Below are 11,209 nucleotides of genomic sequence, written 5' to 3' on the forward strand. Positions count from 1 at the left end.
TTTCAGACTGTTCAGGTGCAGTCAGACAATGCGACGGCAGTCGCATACATAAACAAACAAGGAGGAACGAGAAGCCGCATGGCAATGCGGGAAGTAGCTCGGATCCTCAGATGGGCCGAATATCACCAGGTGATATTGTCGGCAGTGTTCATTCCGGGAGTGGACAACTGGGAGGCAGATTTTCTCAGTCGTCGGGATTTTCATCCAGGAGAGTGGGCATTAAATCCAGAAGTATTTCAGATGTTGATCCAGAAGTGGGGGTACCCTCAGGTGGATCTGATGGCATCCCGCCACAATCATCAGGTGTCACGATATGTGTCCAGAACAAGAGATCCAGGGGCAGTGGCGGTGGATGCTCTCACAGCCACGTGGCCGTACAGCCTTGTGTATCTGTTTCCACCGTTTCCGCTGCTCCCGCTGTTGCTAAAACGGATCAAGAGAGGGTCCGTCACAGTCATACTAATAGCGCCTCATTGGCCTCGGAGGGCTTGGTTCTCGGATCTCCTCGGGTTACTCGCAGACGATCCGTGGCCACTCCCACTACGTCCGGACCTGTTACAACAGGGTCCGTTCCTTTACCCCGATTTAGCGCGGCTGCGTTTGACGGGGTGGCTGTTGAAAAGGCCATCTTAAGAAGAGAGGGCATTCCTGAGTCTGTTATACCAACCATGGTACGAGCTAGGAAGCCGGTTACGGCAGCTCATTATTACAGAATCTGGCGTACTTATATAAGTTGGTGTGAAGCTCGGAAATTTCCGACATCATCTTTTAATTTATCCCGTCTTTTGTTATTTTTACAGATGGGGTTAGATGGAGGACTACGTCTTTCCACACTAAAGGTGCAGGTATCTGCGTTGTCAATTTTCTTTCAAAGGAAATTGGCCTCGTTGCCGTCAATACATACGTTTTTACAGGGTGTAAAGAGGATACAGCCTCCTTTCATTCCACCTACAGCACCATGGGACTTGAATCTGGTTTTAGATTTCTTACAGTCCGATTACTTTGAACCTTTACGACAAGTGGATATTAAATTTCTCACTTGGAAAACGATTTTTCTTTTAGCCTTAGCTTCGGCTAGGCGTGTTTCAGATCTGGGTGCCTTGTCGTGCAAGTCACCGTATTTAGTTTTTCATGATGACAGAGCGGAACTTCGGACGAATCCCGCTTTTCTACCAAAGGTAGTGTCGTCTTTTCACATCAATCAACCAATAGTAGTTCCTGTGTTAACAGGAGATTCTGGAACGTTGGATGTGGTTCGCGCATTGCGCATCTATGTATCCCGAACGTCTACTGTGCGTAAAACGGAGACGTTGTTTGTTCTCTATGATGCGGCTAAGAGGGGTTGGCCAGCCTCTAAGCAAACCTTATCCAGATGGATCAAACTGACCATATGTCAGGCTTACCTTTATGCTAGGTTACAGCCACCTACTTCAGTAACAGCTCATTCCACACGTTCTGTGGGAACGTCATGGGCAGCGAGTCGTGGGGCTTCTACGACACAGCTTTGCCGTGCGGCTACTTGGTCTTCAGTGCACACGTTTGTGCGCTTTTACAAGTTTGATACTTTCGCGGCATCAGCATCTAGCTTTGGCCGTTTAGTGTTACAAGTGCCAAACAGCTCTCCCACCACGGAGGAAACTTTGGTACATCCCAAGAGTACTCCAGTGACCCCTAGTGGATGATAAAGAAAATAGGATTTTGGTACTTACCAGGTAAATCCTTTTCTTTGAATCCATAGGGGGCACTGGACGCCCACCCAGAGCAGTTTACCTGTTTTAGGAAGTTCAGTGGTTCTTATGGTAACACACTTTCACGACTGGTTTAAATTTAACAAGGGTTAATCAGTTATGGTGTCAACTGTTTAGTTGTCTGTTACGTTTTGTGTCAACTTTATTGTTGTCCGTGAGATTATATGTAATTCTCCTTTGGTCAATCTCTCTATCGATCCTGTTCGGCTCAGTAAAAAACACTGAAGTGCTCGAGGATATGGAGGGGAGGAGTAGTCTCAAAAATTAATTTATTCAGTGCCTTCTTCCGGTGGAAGCCGTCCATATCCCAAGAGTATTCCAGTGCCCCCTATGGATTCAAAGAAAAGGATTTACCTGGTAAGTACCAAAATCCTATTATTACAGCCTTATTCCAAAACGTCCTGGAGGATGCTGGGGATGCTCCAAGAACCATGGGGTATAGACGGGATCCGCAGGAGACATGGGCACTTTAAGACTTTGAATGGGTGTGAACTGGCTCCTCCCTCTATGCCCCTCCTCCAGACTCCAGTTAGATTCTGTGCCCAGAGAGACTGGTCACACACTGAGGAGCCCTGCTGAGTTTCTCGGAAAAGACTCTATTACCCCTTTCACATCGCACAAATAACCCGTTATCGACACGGCATATTGCCGTGTCGACACAGGTCAGTGTGCGATGTGAAAGCACTTTGCAGAATTAGCAGGTCTTCTGACACGGTAATTCAACCCGGTATAAAAGAAGGATTATATACCGGGTCAGGTGCAGTGTGAATGGGAGCCGCGTCGATGCGACACGGTACCCATTCACAGCATAGGGAGAGGCGGCACAGGAGATTAGCTCATCTCCCAGCACCGCCTCCACCCCGCCCCTGCTGCTTCTGCGCCAGCCCCCCCCCCCTGCTGCTATGGCAACCGACCCGGTATATTGCCGAGTCGGAAAGCCAGCAAAGGAGAGCAAATGCCGGATCCCACCCGGTAAGGACACGTTTCTCTTACCAGGTGGGATCCGGCATTTGCGATCCGAAAGCGGTATATGTTAGGTTTATTATTTTCAGGGAGCACTGCTGGCAAAAGGCTCCCTGCATCATGGGTACTGAGGGGAGAGAAGCAGAGCTACTTCTGTGAGTTCAAAGGCTCTGCTTCTTAGGCTACTGGACACCATTAACTCCAGAGGGTCTGATCATTTGGTACGCCTAGCTGCTCGTTCCCGGAGCCAGGCCGTCACCCCACTTGCAGAGCCAGAAGAAAGAAGCCGGGTGAGTAATAGAAGAACAAAAGACTTCAGTGACGCCAGAAATGTTTAGTGTCTGAGGTACCATTGCTCCCACACACAAGCGGCACTACAAGGGCACAGGGGGGGCACCCTGGGCAGCATGTATACCTCAGATAGAGACTGGCAAGAGAGATATTAAGTGCCTGGGCACTAAATACAGACCCCCGCCAGTATAAATATATAGAAAATAGCGGGGCTGAAGCGCGTCATGAAGGGGGCGTGGCTTAGCCCTCACAGCTCTAACCAGCGCCATTTTCTCCTCAGACACGCTGGCCCTGCCAAAGCACTGCTGAACAGATCACAGTGAAAAACGGGGGAGGGGGGGGCACAGTTGTTTAGTGCAATATATGTTAAAAATAAAGCACAATATGCAATGAGCGTGGTGTAAAAGAGCTGGTAAACGTCTTCTGTGTTTCCCTGACACTATCCCTTATAGTCGGCATGTCTGAGGCTGAGTGCTCTGCCACAAACGGCTATTGGAATGTCTCTGTCGGCACCGCCGACTCCTGATGGTACTTGGTTCATGTAAATGAGTGTCAACATGTCAGTAGATGTAAGCTTTTCCAAAGAGAAAACTATATGGGAGACACAGACGTGTGTGGGTGACCCTGTCGGCACCAACAAATCTGACTGGGTAAAAATTGACATGATAATGTGATGCATTTCAGAAAGCTATACCTATATATGTATGGTATGGTTGCATAGATCTGTGGCTCGAACACAGACGTAGTAATTTTTGTGGAGGGCGTAATATTCACAATATATTTCCCTCAGACCCCTCGGGGGTCGCAAAAATGTTATTTTGCCCAGTTACTACTCCCTGGTATCGACACGAATACTATTTCTTATGTCGACCATGATGTTTCCTGATTAGATCCACAACATCGGCATTCAGTACATTTCATACACATTTAGAACGTATTAACGTCACTAGGGACCCTGCTGTTCAGAGCCGGCCTTAGGCATAGGCAAATGCCTAGGGCATTTGGTATGCTTAGGGGCACCAGCAGGTTCTGCTGATTAAAATGATATGCGGCATGCCTATATTCTGTGTGTGACTGCGGCTGTATCTGCATACGAAATGCTACGTTGCAGTGTATTCCTGGAAATCACTGTAATGTAGCATTTCGTATGCAGATACAGCTGCAGTCGCACACAGAATATAGGCATGCTGCATATCATTTTAATCAGCAGAAGCTGCTTGTGCATCCTAGCCACATAGTAATGCAAATAAGATGCATTTTCATAAACAAAAGACGCCCGACATTAGCAGAGCTGCCAGCTGACTCATGCCAGGCATCTCCTGCAGAACTAGCGGCGGCGCTAGAGGGCACCAGCCAAAATCTTGCCTAGGGCATCATATTGGTTAGGGCCAGTTCTGCTGCTGTTCCTAACAAAACTATATATATATGAGATATATATATATATAGATATATGTGTATTAAATGTGCATATTCATATTAACATTTATAATGAATGCTGAAGTAAAGTTATTCCTTCTCATGTGCTGGTGCTCTGTTGAAAAAGCTCTAGTAACAAGAAAAAATAAGCAAATGACTCTTTTTGGGAAGCACTCTTATTTTGGAAGATTAATATGTTACATTACAAATTTACACAGATAAGATTTATAAATTTTATTTAGTACTATCTAAAAATAGCGGAGTTTCCTCTGAAAACGAATAATTAAAATGCGAAAATATGTGGACTATACATTTATGCATTTATTAGTTAAATACTAGATAGATAATAATGATGAACTAGCTTTTGCTATATTATCAAAAACTTGTGCAATTTAATACCAAGTTGAAACCCCAATAGGTATATTATATCGAGGAACACAATTTGTATGAACCCTCATTCAACCTGCATATATCCCATTGGGAAGAAGTGATCGCAGGGAATTAAATCATTGGTTCATTCCGGTTTCCCATACGCTTTCCCAGTCCTCTTTACAATCCAAAATAGAATGCCCTAATGGGTTGATATATGTCTTAATGGACAGGATTGTCTTGCAGCACCAGGATGTTCCCAGGTAGTCCCCTATCCTGGTACTAGTCCGGCCTTCCACTGCTTGGCTTCCAAGTTCAGAAGGGTTTGGGCTTATTCAATGGAGTATGGCCGCAATGTAGTCCTTATGACACTACAACACCTGTTGGGCTCATATTAGTAGTATGCTGGGGAATTATTGTTGCATATATCTGAGCACTCAGCAAATATGTCTTTAGAGCTGACCGTCTTAAGATTCTTTCTGTATGATTGTTTGAAAATGATGCAAGTAGTTCAAGTGACAGATGTGTATGACCTCCTAGCTGTTACCGTGTCTCACTTCTGCTTTTCATCCATCATACCATATGGCATAGGGTGGAGAATGAGAGAGTGAGTCACTAGCGTGAGGTCGGAAGGAAGAAGAAAAGAGCAGTCTGGGGGGGTGCTGTGCCTGGAAATTTATATGGAAGCCGCACAGGTTATAATAATTAAATAGTGAGGTGATATAATAGGTGTCTTCCAAAATGGCCGACTTTTAATATGCAGGTAATTCCTTTATTAGGGTACCCCACATTTATTGGCAAGAAAGAGTTGCCTAATTAATGTGTCTTGGGTTACCATCGGCGGTGCTCCCCCAGAGTCTAGGTATATGAGATTAGTAACAAGAAAAAAGAAGCAAATGACTCTTTTTGGGAAGCACTCTTATTTTGGAAGATTAATATGTTACATTACAATACACAGATAAGATTTATAAATTTTATTTAGTACTATCTAAAAATAGCGGAGTTTCCTCTGAAAACAAATAATTAAAATGCGAAAATATGTGGACTATACATTTATGCATTTATTAGTTAAATACTAGATAGAAAATAATGATGAACTAGCTTTTGCTATATTATCAAAAACTTGTGCAATTTAATACCAAGTTGAAACCCCAATAGGTATATTATATCGAGGAACACAATTTGTATGAACCCTCATTCAACCTGCATATATCCCATTGGGAAGAAGTGATCGCAGGGAATTAAATCATTGGTTCATTCCGGTTTCCCATACGCTTTCCCAGTCCTCTTTACAATCCAAAATAGAATGCCCTAATGGGTTGATATATGTCTTAATGGACAGGATTGTCTTGCAGCACCAGGATGTTCCCAGGTAGTCCCCTATCCTGGTACTAGTCCGGCCTTCCACTGCTTGGCTTCCAAGTTCGGAAGGGTTTGGGCTTATTCAATGGAGTATGGCCGCAATGTAGTCCTTATGACACTACAACACCTGTTGGGCTCATATTAGTAGGATGCTGGTGAATTATTGTTGCATATATCTGAGCACTCACAAATATGTCTTTAGAGCTGACCGTCTTAAGATTCTTTCTGTATGATTGTTTGAAAATGAGGCAAGTAGTGCAAGTGACAGATGTGTATGACCTCCTAGCTGTTACCGTGTCTCATGTGCTGGTCGCTCTGTTGAAAAAGCTCTAGGTCAGCCGTGACAAGATGGTTTCAAATCCTCACGAGGAGTCCGAATGTTTATTCTTTTTCCGCCGTGGATAGAATAAAGTGAGAGTCAACCCCTGTTCTGCACGGGGCCCTGTCACAAAGGATCGTATACAGGAAGCTAAGTGATATTTTAATTATATGCTTTGATTATACTTGCATTACATGTGCATGTTGAAGTGCTTGTATTCAGAAATGGTCGGTTACCTTGTCATCCGATATAATTACCCTGGGGAGAGATGGGATAATCCTTAAATTGGGTCATATCTAGAACATTGCAGCATACTGCCGTGCGACTACAAGAGGTATGGACTCTTGGGTTCGAGGGCCAATTCCATGGCGGTCTCGGCTAGGAGGGCGTTGTGGATTCACCAATGGAATGCTGATGCTGACTCCGAGAAGAAATGGAGTCTCTTCCCTATGAAGGTGAAGCCTGGTTTGGTGTTGGCCTTGTTAAGTTGATCTAGGCAGATGCCACTGGTAAGTCTACCTTCGTGCCCTATGTTCCCTCACAACGGTTGGTGACGCATTCTTGTAGGATGCAGTCATTTAGTCCGAATAGATACGGATTTCCCTTTTTTCTTTGCAGGTAGATGAAGGTGAGATCCACCGCATGATGTTGGGTCTATCTTGCGGGAGCCCATACCGGTGGGACCACGTCTAAAACTTATCAGTCAGTCCTGGAAAGGACATGGACCAGTGAGTTTTAAGAATAGAGTCCCTAGGGGGACATACTGGAGTTTCCAGACGTTTCCCCTCACCGATTTTTCAAATCGACCTTACCGATTCTCCTCCGGACGGGGAGGTAGTATGCGACGCAATACGATAGTTGTGTTAGGACCAGGCCATTGTCCTGGTGTCCTGGACACACACAAAAAAAAAAAAAAAGCTGTTATCCAAGCTTTTTCATGCTCCCGAGGCCGGACGGCTCAGTCAGACCATTCCTATATCTGAAATCCCAGTATTTCTGCTTAAAGAAGTTAAAATCCAAGATGGAATCTCTCATGGCAGGGATCTCCAATCTGAAAAAGGAGAAAGGAGGTCTAATTACGGTCTTTTGCATTAGGCTTACCTGAGGGTTGCAATTCAGGATTGTCATTACCAATTTCACCAAGGTGAGGGCGGTATGATGGTTGTCCTTCGATAATAAGGAGTCATTATTATTCTGTAAGGGGACGCTCGCCTGATTACGGCAAGGTCAAGTAACCAAGTGGCTGTTTTCTTCCAGTGGAAAAGGCTCTGAGGATCCAGAATCTGATCAGACCTCTAACAGTGTCAATCCGTCAATACATTCAGTTGTTAAAAAAGATGGTTGAGGCCGTTCAGTGGGCAGGTTACATGCCAGGGTGTTTTTAGCGGGACCAGTTGGACAAGTGATCCGGTTCCCACCTGGGATAATCCTGTTTTTCAAGACCAGTATCTCACTCCTGTGGTGGCGGCGCAGTTCTCATTTCTTAAGCGCAGGTTCGGGTTCCAGGACTGGATCCTAGTGACCACAGATCCATGCCTCCGAGACGTGGGAGCTGTCTCACAGGAGGAACACTTCCAAGGAAGAGGGTCAAGTTAGGATACTTGTCACCATATTAACGGTCTAGAGTTAAGGGCCGTTTATAATGGTTTTCTACAGACGAAAAACGGAGCAGGAATGGCAGAAGCCAGAAAAATTTTCCGCTGCGCGACTAAACATATACGCGCTCTGTCAACGATGTTCGTTCCAGGTGTAAACAACTGGGAAGCAGACTTCCTCGGCAGAGACGTTCTCCATCCAGGAGAGTGGAGTCTTCATCAAGAGGTTTTCACAGAAGTGACAAGTCATTGGGGAATTCCTCAAATAGACATGATGGCGTCTCGCCTCAATAAAAAACTTCAGAGATATTGTTCCAGGTCGAGAGACCCTCAAGCAATAGCGGTGGACGCCCTAGTGGGTTTTTTTAGTCGGTCTGTATGTTCCCTCCACGTCCACTCTTTCCAAAGTTGCTAAAGATCATGAGAAGAACAAAGGTTCAGGTGATCCTCATTGTTCCAGACTAGTCAAGGAGGGTTGGTATCTGGATCTTCAGGAATTACTCCTAGGAGATCCCTGGCCTCTTCCTCTATGAAAGGATCTGTTACAGCAGGGGCCGTGCGTGTACCAAGAATTACCGCGGCTTCATTTGATGGCTTGGAGGTTGCACGCCGGATCCTAGCCCGAAAGGGTATTTCCAGTGAAGTCATCCCTACTCTTCTTCAGGACGGAACAGGAGTAACGTCAAAACATTACCACCGTATTTGGAGAATGTATGTGTCTTGGTATGAATCCAAGAAGGCTCCTATGGAAGATTTCCAGTTGGGTCATTTTCTCCAATTTTATTACAAGATCAAGTGGATGCGGGTCTTAAGTTGTGCTCGGTTAAGGTTCAGATTTCAGCCTTATCAGGTTTCTTCCAAAAACAATTGGCCTCTTTTCCAGAAGTTCATACTTTCGTAAAAGGAGTGTTACACATCCAACCTCCCTTTGTATGCTCCCTGTGGCACCTTGGGATCTTAACGTGGGGTTGCAGTTCCTGCAGTCTCATTGGTTGAACCTTTACATAAGGTTGAGTTGAATTTCCTCACTTGGAAAGTGGTCATGTGGTTGGCATTGGCATCCGCAAGGCGGGTGTCTGAATTAGCTGCTTTGACTCACAAGAGCCCATGTTTAATCTTCCGTGAAGATGGAGCGGAGTTCAGAACTCGTCAGCATTTTCTGTCAAAAGTGGTTTCATCGTTGCACATGAACCAACCTTTATTGTGGTACCGGTGGCTACTGACGCCTTGGCGGATTGAAGTCTCTCAGTGTGGTCAGAGTTTGAATATTTATGTCACCAGAATGGCTCAGATCAGGAAAACGGAGGATCTGTTTATCCTGTATGCTCCCAACAAAATTGAGACGCCTGCTTCCAAGCAGACTATTGCACGCTGGATCTGTGATACGATTAAGCATGCTCATTCTACGGCTGGATTGCCGTTACCGAAATCGGTAAAGGCCCATTCTACCAGAAGGGTGAGCTCATCCTGGGCCCGAGGGGTCTTGGCATTGCAGCTTTGCCGAGCAGCTGCTTGGTCGGGTTCAAACACTTTTGCGAAGTTTTACAAGTTTGAAACCCTGGCTAATGAGGACCTCTTGTTTGGTCAATCGGTGCTGCAGACTCATACGCACTCTCCCGCCCGTTCTAGAGCTTTGGCATAAACCCCATGGTTTTTGAAGCATCCCCAGCATCCTCTAGGACATATGAGAAAATAGGATTTTAATACTTACCGGTAAATCCTTTTCTCTTAGTTCGTAGAGGATGCTGTGTCCCCTTCCCAGTGCGTACTATATCTGCAGTTATTGGTTATGGTTACACACATGTTGTGTTGCGTTTAAGTCAGCCTGTTGCTGACGTTATTCATGCCGTAACATGCGTTATGCTGTTATTGGTTATGTTTGCACACAGGTTGTGTTACGTTTATGTCAGCATATTGCTGCATATTTTTCATGCCGTCGTCTGGTGTTCTATTGAATGCCACGTTCTGTGGCGTGCTTGAGGTGTGAGCTGGTAAGACGCTCACCGTGGTTCAACAATAAATTCTTTCATCTAAATGTCCGTCTCCCTGGGCACAGTTCCTATAACTGGAGTCTGGAGGAGGGGCATAGAGGGAGGAGCCAGTTCACACCCATTCTAAGTCTTAAAGTGCCCATGTATCCTGCGGATCCCGTCTATACCCCATGGTTCTTGAAGCATCCCCAGCATCCTCTACGGACTAAGAGAAAAGGATTTACCGGTAGGTATTAAAATCCTATTTTTTCCCCTCAAAATTCTTCACACAATACTACATAATGACAATGTGAAAGTGTTTCTTTAGAGATTATTGCAAATGTATTAAAAATAAAAAACTTAAGAAATCACATGTACATATCTATTCACAGCCTTTGCCATGAAGCTCAAAATTGAGCTCAGTTGCAGCCTGTTTCCACTGATCATCCTTGAGATGTTCCTATAGATTAATTGGAGTCCACCTGTGGTAAATTCAGTTGATTGGACATGGTTTGGAAAGGCACACACCTGTAATTAAGGTCCCACACTTGACAATGCATGTCTGAGCACAAACAAAGCATGACGTCAAAGGAATAGTCTGTAGACCTCCGAGACAGGATTGTCTCGAGGCACAAATCTGGGCAATGGTTAGGAAAAATAGCACAGTGAGCACAGTGGCCTCTATCATCCGTAAATGGAAGAAGTTTGGAACCACCAGGACTCTTCCTAGAGCTGGCCGGCTGTCTAAACCGAGCGATTGGGGTAGGAGGGCCCTAGTCAGGGAGGTGACCAAGAACCCGATGGTCACTCTGTCAGATCTACAGCATTCCTCTGTGGAGAGAGGAGAACCTTCCAGTAGGACAACCATCTGCAGCAATCCACCAATCAGGCCTGTATGGTAGAGTGGCCAGACAGAAGCCACTCCTTAGTAAAAAGGCACAAGGCAGCTCACCTGGAGTTTGCCAAAATGCACCTGAAGGACTCAGACCATGAGACAAAGCTTGAACTCTTTGGCGTGAATGCCAGGTGTCATGTTTGGAGGAAACCATGCACCGCTCATCACCAGGCCAATACCATCCCTACAGTGAAGCATAGTGGTGGCAGCATCATGCTGTGGGGATGTTTTTCAACAGCAGGGACTGGGAGACTAGTCAGGATAAAGGGAAAGATTAATGC

At 45.4% G+C, this 11,209-nt stretch overlaps 2 pseudogenes; both read right to left on the reverse strand.

The window, feature by feature from the left end:
- Positions 1-5,024: 5,024 nt before the first annotated feature.
- LOC135054341 (5S ribosomal RNA) lies at positions 5,025-5,144 on the reverse strand (annotated as a pseudogene).
- Positions 5,145-6,133: 989 nt separating this feature from the next.
- Positions 6,134-6,253, reverse strand: LOC135054082 (5S ribosomal RNA; annotated as a pseudogene).
- Between the last annotated feature and the right edge of the window lie 4,956 nt (positions 6,254-11,209).

The sequence above is a fragment of the Pseudophryne corroboree genome, chromosome 2 (assembly GCF_028390025.1).
Source record: "Pseudophryne corroboree isolate aPseCor3 chromosome 2, aPseCor3.hap2, whole genome shotgun sequence".
In the NCBI taxonomy this organism is placed as follows: domain Eukaryota; kingdom Metazoa; phylum Chordata; class Amphibia; order Anura; family Myobatrachidae; genus Pseudophryne; species Pseudophryne corroboree.